The sequence below is a fragment of the Bos grunniens genome, chromosome 22, assembly GCF_055505025.1.
Source record: "Bos grunniens cultivar Pamir isolate PY7600 chromosome 22, Bosgru_T2T1.0, whole genome shotgun sequence".
Lineage (NCBI taxonomy): Eukaryota > Metazoa > Chordata > Mammalia > Artiodactyla > Bovidae > Bos > Bos grunniens.
In genome coordinates, this window is record NC_141186.1 from 12,855,295 (window position 1) to 12,865,268 (window position 9,974).

The 9,974-nt window shown below is 49.5% G+C and overlaps 2 long non-coding RNA genes across 3 annotated transcripts in view; both read left to right on the top strand.

Moving 5' to 3' along the window:
- Nucleotides 1–7,895, top strand: part of LOC147348058 (uncharacterized) — an 88,044-nt gene extending 80,149 nt beyond the window's left edge. For both annotated transcript variants that reach the window (XR_015150943.1, XR_015150944.1), the window contains 3 exons: nt 6,011–6,088; nt 6,820–6,898; nt 7,005–7,895. This is a non-coding gene — a long non-coding RNA (uncharacterized LOC147348058). The remainder of the gene's footprint in view (nt 1–6,010; nt 6,089–6,819; nt 6,899–7,004) is intronic.
- A 952-nt stretch (nt 7,896–8,847) lies between these two features.
- LOC147348061 (uncharacterized) lies at nt 8,848–9,810 on the top strand. Its single transcript, XR_015150953.1, has 3 exons — nt 8,848–8,978; nt 9,464–9,534; nt 9,684–9,810. It is a non-coding gene; the product is annotated as an uncharacterized LOC147348061 (long non-coding RNA).
- Nucleotides 9,811–9,974: the final 164 nt, after the last annotated feature.

Below are 9,974 nucleotides of genomic sequence, written 5' to 3' on the forward strand. Positions count from 1 at the left end.
TTAGCCAATAGTATCTGGTTTCCTGTGAGGCAGACTATCTTTAGATGCCGCTGCAGGCTCAGAAGCTCCAGGCTAGAGGCCAGCTGAGATGGGAGGGTCTGAAGTCAGAGACTCGGAAGAGCCTGGGGCAGACCCAGAGGGGCTAGGAGGGAGTGTGTTTACTTGGGCACTGTGTTACCTCTCTAACGGGGCCACGGGCAGGGAACAGAGTAGCTCTCTTTAATGATGTGCCTTCAGGAGGCCCAGAAACTGAGCCTCGGTTTTCCTGCTAATACAAGGGAGCCCATAATACTTACCGGACAGCACTGGGGTGCAGATTAAATGAGCTACAGTTTTTCTTCTCAAAGTGTGATCCCAGCTGGGAGCTTCTCTGATGCAGTACCTCAGGCCGCCGCCACCCCAGACCTCTTGAACCAAACTGCATTTTTTTTGATGCCTTCTAAGCTTTTATTTGCAATAAAGAAAAGTCATCTCTAGGTATCTGTATTTTTTGTATTTTTTCATGTGACTCACTTTATTGTGAATCTACTTTATTGTAGTGGTCTGGGACCAAACTCACAATATTTCTAAGATATGCTTACATTGTTTTATTAAAAAAATTTTTTTTCTATCAAAGTGTTTTTGACTTACAGCGTTTCAGGTATACAGCAAAGTGATTCAGTTACGCATACATCCATCCATACATATATATTCTTTTTCAGATTTTTTTCCATTATAGGTTATTATAAGATATGAAACATAGAGACTGCATTTTAATGAAATTTTTAGGAGTTTGATATAAACACAATGAATCTGAGAGGCATTGATACAGAAAGCACCTACTGAGTGCCTGGCTCCTGGTGGATACTTAATAATTACGGTTCCCCTCACCTCCCTCAGGGCACTTGGTGGTTCCCTGTGCCCTGCAGTCAAGCCCAAGCTCTGTATCTGAAGGGCAATGGCCCAGGCTGCTCTTGCGGGATGTGGTACCTGGCTAGGCCCTGATGTCCGGGCCATGCTGCTGCTCCCCACCCTGGCCAGCTGCTTCTCTGACTTAATTTCAGTCACCTTGGCTGCACTGCCTTCCTGCTACTTCCTTACTTGCCTAAGTCATGTTTAAGGCCAAGCCTCCCTCTGGTCTGTCTTTATCCCAGGATCTGACCAGGTCTGGCTCCAGTGGGCCTTCAGCACACATGTTCATTGAGTGGTCAGTGACACGATCCGCCCGCCAAGGCCTTCCCTGGCCGCCACTGTTCTCACAGCCTGCGCCCAGCACGCCCCTGGGTCTCCTGTGGTCTCCGCAGGGTGGGGTTACTCCGTCAGCTTCCACCTCGCCTTCTCCCCATCCAGAACGAGCTGTGGTGGGACTGCAGTGCCACAGGCTGGGTGGCCACCTGGTGTTTGAGGAAGTCCGTTGCCCCGTTTCCTTTCTCAGTCTCTCCCTGGCCTCAGTCTCAGGCCACCTTTCCCTGCCTTTGGCCAGGCTGAAATGTGTGCCAAAAATAATCCACAGACTGCTGCTAGACACCCCCAGGCGGGAACGCAATACAGAGGAGCCGGTCCCACTGAGGACTGGCAGATGGACTTCACTCAAAAGCCTCAAGCTGCAGGAAACTTCAGATACTTGCTCGTGTTTGTGGACACTTTTTCTTTTCTGATTTTTGGCCGCACCACACACAGCAGGCAGGATATTAGTTCCTTGACTAGGGATTGAACCCATGTCCCCAACAGTAGAAGCATGGAGTCCTAACCACTGTACCACTAGGGAATTCCCTATGGACACCTTTTCAGAATGCGTGGAAGCATATTCCACCCAGACAGAGAAAAACTATGAAGTAGTTAAAACCCTCCTTAAGGAACTCTTTCTCCAAGTTGGATCGTCTACACCCTTCAAAGTGACGATGAGCCTGCTTCTGTCTCCAGTATAACCCACCAGGTATCTAAAACCATTGCATATTGTTGGCAACTATATTCATCCTGAAGACTACAATCAACAGGAAAAATTGAGAAAATGAATCACATACTGAAAGTGACCGCTGCTGAAATAAGTCAGGAGACTAACTTGGAGTAAGGCCTTGCCAGTTGCCCTGCGATGGATTAGAGTGGCTCCCAGAAGTAAGCCCTCAGGAATATTGTGTGGTAGACTGTTCCAGGTGTCTGCCTGGGCAGGAGAATCTGTAGAGGTCTTACGGGACCTAGCAGTCACCAACTATGTTAAGATTTGGGTACTGTATGAACTTCTGTTCATGAGTTTGCTTCCAATACATCCACCTACCCAACTAAGATGGTACAGCGCCCCCTCCAGCCTGGGGATCGAGTCCTCCTTGAAACCTGGAGAGAACAAGGGCCTGGGCATCGACCTGCTGCTAAGTGGACAGGACCATACAAGGTACTGCAGAACACTTACTCCTCTGATAAATCAGCCAGGACAAGGCCATGGATTCCCCACACCTGAGTAGAACTCACTCCTCCAGAGATTTGACGGCATGAAGAAAAGCAGACTTGGCCTTGTGAGGTGTCAGGCAATATTAAGTTGCTGTTTGGAGTCAAGCCTCTTACCAGATAATTGATGATGACTCTTGCTCTTCTCTTTGGTTTCACTACACTGGTGACAGCCACTTGTTGGAAAGGAAATGCTTTAATAAAGCTATCTCAAGGGTGGCCAAAGGGGGAAAATAACCCTCTTTTTTTGAAGATATAAAGGTCATAGGCAGAGCATCATGGGCAGCCTTATTCCAAGTTTATGTGTATGTTCAAGTGCTTGTCTAAGTGTTGCGACCGGGCCATGAAAAGGGTATCCACATCCCCACGATTCAAACTGTTCATGCCCAGCCTGGGACTCAGGAATACTTCCAGCCCCAAGTTGGCCATTTGCATGACACAACCACCCCATCTTCACACCTGTTTGGTAGGAGGTAGCCAGAATGGCCGTCACCCCTTCTCCTACAGGATCGTGGGATGGGCGCTGATGGAGGTGAGCTGGAACAGAGAACACGTCTGGCGCCATATTGGACCTAGTCCTCTAGCTCTCGGCGCTGTGCTCTGTTTGCTGTGCTTAGTTCTGCTGGCTCTGCACCTTGTAAAAGATCCATGCCTACAGCCAGAAATATACATAATAGCCCTTTCTCAAGGCTCTGCCTTTCAGGCTTGACCTTTAAAGGTGAAACACTTTCCCATTCATATAGAGATAAAAAGACGCAGGACAGAGAATAACCGTTGTCCTGGAGGTACATTGTTACAAGACCTACCTGGCCAGCTGTAAGAACAAAGGATTATCACATGCCTCCCAGGGTCTGGCCAGCACCAAGAAGTCTGCAATAACCAGCCACACTCCATCTGCTTTTAGTATAAAAGGACTCTTGAGTTCTCACTCAGGTAAGAAGGCTCTTTGGGACACTGGTCACCCATCTTCTTGGTCTGCTGGCTTTCCAAATGAAGCTGTTATTCCTTGTCTCCACACCTCGTCTCTCAATTTATTGGCCTTTCATGTGGGGAGCGGGCTTCCCTGGTGACCCAGATGGTAAAGAATCTGCCTGCAATGCCAGAGACTGGGGTCTATCCCTGGGTTGGGAAGATCCCCTGGAGAAGGGAATGGCAGCCCACTCCAGTATTCATGCCTGGAGAATCCCATGGACAGAGGCTACAGTCTATGGGGTCACAAAGAGTTGAACATGACTGAACAACTAACACTTCCACTTTTTTTTCACTTTCATGTGGGGAGTAGTAGAAACTTAGGCTCAGGAACTGGGTAAAGGAAGCTTTAACTAACCTTATTGTGGTAAATATTTTACAGTCTATACATGTATCAAATCATCACATAGTAAGAGTAACTTACACATTAACACTTAAACTTATGTAATATTATATGTCAGTTATATCCAATAAAGCTGGAAATAAATATTGGGAAAAAAATTTTAAGCAAAAAGAAAACGTGTCTGTCATTCTCCAGGAGTCTCCTTTGGGTTGAAACATTTCTAAACCTCAACAGAATCAGGCAGAAGTTCTACAGGCTTATTTGCAAATTGAAGCACAAGTGTCCCTTTATTCCAAAATGAGTTTTCTTTTGCAGGCTAACTCTTAACCAGTGTTTGGTAACCACCGCTATTGTAGTGTTTGTACCTGTGTAAAGTTTTTGTACCAGCCTGACTCACTTGTTTGAGCACTGATTTATTAGGTATTTATTTATTTATTAATTAAATTTTTTTTTTTTTTTTGCACAGTGTTGGGTTTTTGTTGCTGGACTCAGGCTGCTCTCTAGTTTTGGAGCACAGGCTCTAGGGCTCAGAGGCTTCAGGAGCTGTGGTGCACGGGCTTAGCTGTTCCGCAGCACGTGGGATCTTCCTGGACCAGGGATCAAACCTGGGTCCTCTGCTTTGGCAGGCACATTCTTAACCACTGGACCACCAGAGAGTGCCTCAGTTATTTATTAAGCACATCCTGCATGCCATACCCTGTGCACAGGGCTGGCTATTTGTAACATAAACGTGAACAGGGCAGGGTCTCTACCCGATCTCTCCATGGTCTTGATCTGAGTTTGCCTTCCACACTTCAAGGTTGCAAAAAGAGACCGCTCTGGGAACACTGAGTGATCAGTCATTTTCCGGAGGACAGGGGAGTGGTCTGTCTTGCCTCTGTCCACCTAGGGCTCTCTTCCCCCTCCTGGTGTCTCCACTTCTCCCCAGCACTCCCCGAGGCCCAGAGCTTCAAGCTGGACAGCCAGTCAGCACACATAGCCCAGCCCATCAGGCAACCTCTGGCTGTGGGATACCCCTCAGTTTGACTCAAAGAGCATGGCTTTGATAACCAAAGAAATCTGCAGTAGCTGCGTTCTTGGGAGGGAGTGGTAGGTACAGGTGAAACTGGCAAGCCTTTAAGTTACAGGTAAAAAGCTTGCAGACCCACAGTGACTGGGAGTCACACTGTCCTAGTTCAGATCCTGACCCTGCCACTCAAGCTGTCTGACCTTGGTAAAGTTATTTCTCTGAGCCTGAGTTTCCTTATTGTGAAAAATTACGCTAATTACCCATTAGTCAAAGATAGTGTGAGGATAAGCAATGACATATCTAAAGCATGTCATATGGTGCTTGGAACATTGTGGGCCCTCAGGAAATGAAGAATGACTATTCAAGGCAAGAAGGTCCCAGACAGGGTAATAAAAAATCTGCATTCAGGGGACTCATGGAAGAAGGAACATTCTCTTTCTAAGAGGCTCTGGTGGAAGCTTTCCCCTGGGAGGACAGGCCGGGAGGACAGGCCAGAAGGACCAAGTTGTATAGAGTCAAGAGGGTGGGTGATGGGCCTCACATACTGGGGGACCGCTCAATGTACCACCTTCTCTTGGGGTCTCTGGGACTTTGAACACTACTGCCTATCCCCTTAAAAGTGGCAATCCTCTCTTCACTGCCTGTGATCCTGTTCCATCCCAGCTGCTCCCTTGATAAGGATTCTTGAGTGACAGCGGGTTGGGAGGGACTTACAGGATCTGGGCCTGGGCTGGTTGAGTCTGTACAGGAGGCAGAGTCAGTTCTGGATTGGCTGCTGCCAAGAAGCAGGGGAATTCGGTGATTTGGAATCTAATACATTTTACCTGGTACGTGAGAGTATGGAAACAGGCTAGAGTTGTCCCTGGTAACGGGGCAACAATCACCAACATTGGTCCACAGGTATATGTGCGAGGGTGGGGCTAGTCTTTTTGTTATTGGGGAGTGACCCTGTCTGAGCAGCTTTGATGTTCAGGTGAGAACTTAACAGTCAGGCAGCCAACAGGGGAGCTTCCCCTCTTGTATTAGGGAATCCAATACAGTGGAGCCCACAGAATGGGGACAATGAGAAGAATGGCCATGACTGCATGTGAAGTTCAGTCCATGGTTTACAAAGCTCTCCCACAGGAATTCCCTTTCAGGGCAGGAACTGAAATCCACAGAGGTTAGAGTAACCAGGCATTCAGCTGGTAGGTTGAGGGGTAGTAGAAAGGAAGTCCACACCAGGTCAGAAATTTACATACATGCAGTTCTTGACTGTTTCTTTGCAGATTACCAAACCCAAAGTGAAGTGGAGAACCATCACTCCTTCCTAAAGGGCTTTCCTCCTGGCCTTGAGAGAACAGCAGGTGAGGGGGGAATGGAAAATGGAGGGGTTGTTGATGGTGGGGGAGGAGCAGGTTGGTGAATTGTGTGCTCGATGGCTCAGTCATGTCCAACTCTTTGCAGCCCCATGGACTATAGCCCTCCAGGCTCCTATGCTCCTTGAAATTTTCCAGGCAAGAATACAGGAATGAGATGCCATTTCCTACTCTTAGGGATCTTCTGGATCCAGGGGTCGAACCTGGGTCTCCTGCATTGGCAAGCAGATTCTTTACCACTAACGCCTCCTGGGGAGGTTGGTGAATCATTTCCTAAATGAAAGCCTTGGGGCTCCACTTTGTGGTTGTCACATGAACGGCTGGCCCCCGCCTGGCTGAGGCATGTGTGGGCCGCAAGGTCTCCTCTGGGGCTCTGAGTCAGGCAGGCCCTCTGCCAGGCACATCATAGTCAGGGGCTCATTTGATGCTCAGCCCATTGACCTGAGAGCTGTGTGTACTCAGCCATCATACAGATGATAACACAGCTGAAGTCAGAGTTTACCCAGGAAAAGAGTGTTGAAGCTGGGCATTTAGGCCTTGCCTTGTCCAGTCATGGAGCTGTGGGTACAGCACAGACTCCCCTTCCCGATTATGAATTTGTAAGGGCTGTTTACAGTCAGACCACCAGCTAGGCTGTGAAACTGAGGAGTCATTTTTGGACTTGATAAAGAGCTTCCTATTTTCATAAAGTGCTTTCACATTGTCTCTTGGCCTCACAGAACCCCAGAAAGCAGGTTCATGAGACATGCTTATCTCCACTTTCCAACCAAGGAAGCAGAGGTGCAGAGATCATAACAGGTGAGACATCATCATCATCATCCTCATTATTAATGTGCACCCTGTGCTGAGTGCTTTGTGGTGGTTACCTTGTCTGCAAAGAGCAGGTTCTGTTCCCATTTTACAGCTGCTGCTGCTGCTAAGTCACTTCAGTCGTGTCCAACTCTGTGTGACCCCATGGACTACAGCCCACCAGCTCCTCCGTCCATGGGATTTTCCAGGCAAGAGTACTGGAGTGGGGTGCCATTGCCTACTCCCCCATTTTACAGAGGAGGATGCAAAGGCCCAGAAAAGGGCACAGCTCAGGACCCAGAGCTGCAGTCTGACTTTGGACTCCGAGCGCTTGCTTAGTGCCCTGCACCGACTCGTGGCTCTCTTTGGGCCGCAGGTCTGGTGAAAGATAAGCAGGAACGGGATTCTCTCTTCTCTGACGCCCTGTGCAGTGTTCTTTCTACTGCACCACATTGGCTCTGATGTCCTCTTTCAGCATCTGCAGGTGACAATACACTTGGAAACTTAAGAAAAGACGAGTCACATTCAGTTCTTTGGGGAGAAAAAAGTGTCAGCAAGATGAATGAGGGCAGATTCAAGGTCCTGGGGATGGGTGGTTGATGGGTGCATTGCCAGAGGTGAAGGTCAAGGCTGCACTCCAGGCCAAGCTCACAACTTACCCTGACTGCATGTCCTGAGGATTCTTCTAAAGCTTCTCTGGCAGGTGGCAGAAGCCTGTGCCGGTGGGTCAGTCTCTCCTGGGAGTTGTGGTTTCAAAATTGCAGTGTCTGGAGCTGCACTGTCCAGGGCAGTGGTCATGGGGCCACATGTGGCTATGGACCACTGGAGATGTGGCTCATCCTAATTGCACTGGGATGTAAGTATGAAATATTTACCAGGCTTTTGAATACTTAGCATGAAAAAAAAAAGAATGTTCCCTATCTCATTCATAATTTTTATATTAATTGCATGTCAAATGATAATATTTTAGAGGTATGGGTTTAATAAAATGTTTTAATAGCAGTAATTTTACTTGTTTCTCCTTACTTTTAAAATCCTAGTGGAAATTATGTAGGTGGCTATTGCTGTTGGACACTACTGGAAGGCACTGATCTAAAGCTTTTGGTTCCTCTCGACATACAGTGGAAGCCAGACACCCCTCGGAGCTGTCCCACAGTGTGGCCTGCTCGTCCGACTCTCTGCGAGGTTTTGGAGTTGGCCAGTGGTGGAGTGGGAGGGAGGGAGAGGTGACCTCACAGCTTTGTCTCTCTGCCGAATGGGCACACGGAAGAGTTTCTGCAGCCTGGTGACAGGGAAACAGAAAAGTGGCCCATTTTCTATGTGAACCACACTTCTTACTTTGGCCAGGATCCCTTGGTTTAACCTCCTGCTACGCTACACTTCAGCAGCCATGAATTCACTTCAGTTCCTCAGGCTCCAAGCTTTTCCTGGTCTTGGCCCTTTCCTTCCATTCCTCCCCGCCTCCTCTCTCCCCACTCCTTGCTCCCCTCCTCTCCTTCCGTGGCTATCTCTTTAGATGGCAAGTGGGTCCCACAAAGAGGTCTCCCCAGCCCTCTCAGCTGTTCTAGATGCCCCGCCCTGTCAATTCAGTCCTTGATTTTGTCTTCAGAGGGCTGGTCCCGCTTTACCGGCACCCTTTAGAATGTGGAGCGTGTTTGATGTCCGTCTCCTCATTAAACAGAGGCATCATGAGGGCGGGGACTGTGCTTATCTACTGCTGTGTCCTGGTGCCAACATGGTCCCCTTGTAATAGGGAAGAACAAATCTGACTCCGTATCAGATCTGTTGGGCCTAACCTTTGTATTCTCTTGCTTTTGCTTCCAGTTAAGAATGCTGCCTATAGCCTGAAACACGCAAGAGAGCCATTCTCAAGGTTCTGACCTTAAAGACATAACACTTTGCCATTCCTATAGAGGTAAAAAGTTGCAGAACAGAGAGTAACATTTGTCTGGTTGGAGGTTTACAGGAACCTTGCGTCCTCACCTGTGCGGACAGCTGCACCGTTACTTCCTGCGGCAGCCACCGCCAGAGGGCGCCACAGTCATGAGGCCCGCTTGGAAGGGCCGCCACCGCCCACAGCCCCCAGGTGGTGAGTGCTTCAGCGGGCAGAGGCTGGGCCTGGAGAGCCCCTACACCTGGGGCCTTCCTCCTCACTGAGGGCTGGCCCCCTCTTCCAGGGTGTGTCTCAGAGGGGCTGTGGTCACCCAGTCAAGCCCAGCTCAACCCTCTTCTTTGGGAGATCCCAGGCTTCTCGGAAACAGTATCCAAGCCCTAAAAATCTCAGAGTATTTGTGCTGGTCTTGGTGACCCCCCACAGGGTGAAGGGGAAATGATGAAAGGGGCCAGATGGCTGGTGGGCGCAGGCACCGGGTGCAGGGAACTCCACCTCGGGGCTCCTTCCCCCCAGATGGAAGAGTATCAGCGGAAGCAGTTCTGCCCGGAAAGGTCCAGAAACCCGGCAGGGCCAGGCGGATTCAGCAGTCACCCAGCAGATGTCACCGTCCCTCCTCTCCAGGCCGAGCCCCGGGGGCTGCACCCTGTTCTGAGTCCCCACTCGCCTCCCCCTCTTCTCAGGGAGAAGGAGCCAGTGGGGAGAGTGGAGATGGGTGCGGAGACAGACACACAGACAGACAGGCTGGCAGAAAGTAAGTGTGCTGGGCGGGAGCGAGAAGGAGAGAAAGCCCGGCATCAGGGGAAAACGCTTGGCTTGAAAGACTGAAAAGGATGGTCTGAGGGAGCATGCAGGAGAACAGGTAATGTATTCACTGAGCACCCCCCTGCCCCCCACACTCAGAAGCCTTTTGCAGGCAGACCTGAGCCATGCGCCTCTATTACCCTGATGGATGCACACCTCAAGGCCTGCTTAGCTAGGCTTCTGCCTCACCCCAAAACACACAGAAACGACCGTGACATTGACTCACCAAGTTTACCAAAAACAAGGAAAATGGTAAAGCATAAGAGTGAACAAGGAATCTGCTGAATACATGGGCGGGGCAGGGGGGGAGGGGAGCGGAGCTTCGATGAGAGAGGAGAGACACAGAAGTTAAAAGGTGGGGAGGAGAAGGATGAGGTCATGAGGCCTGCC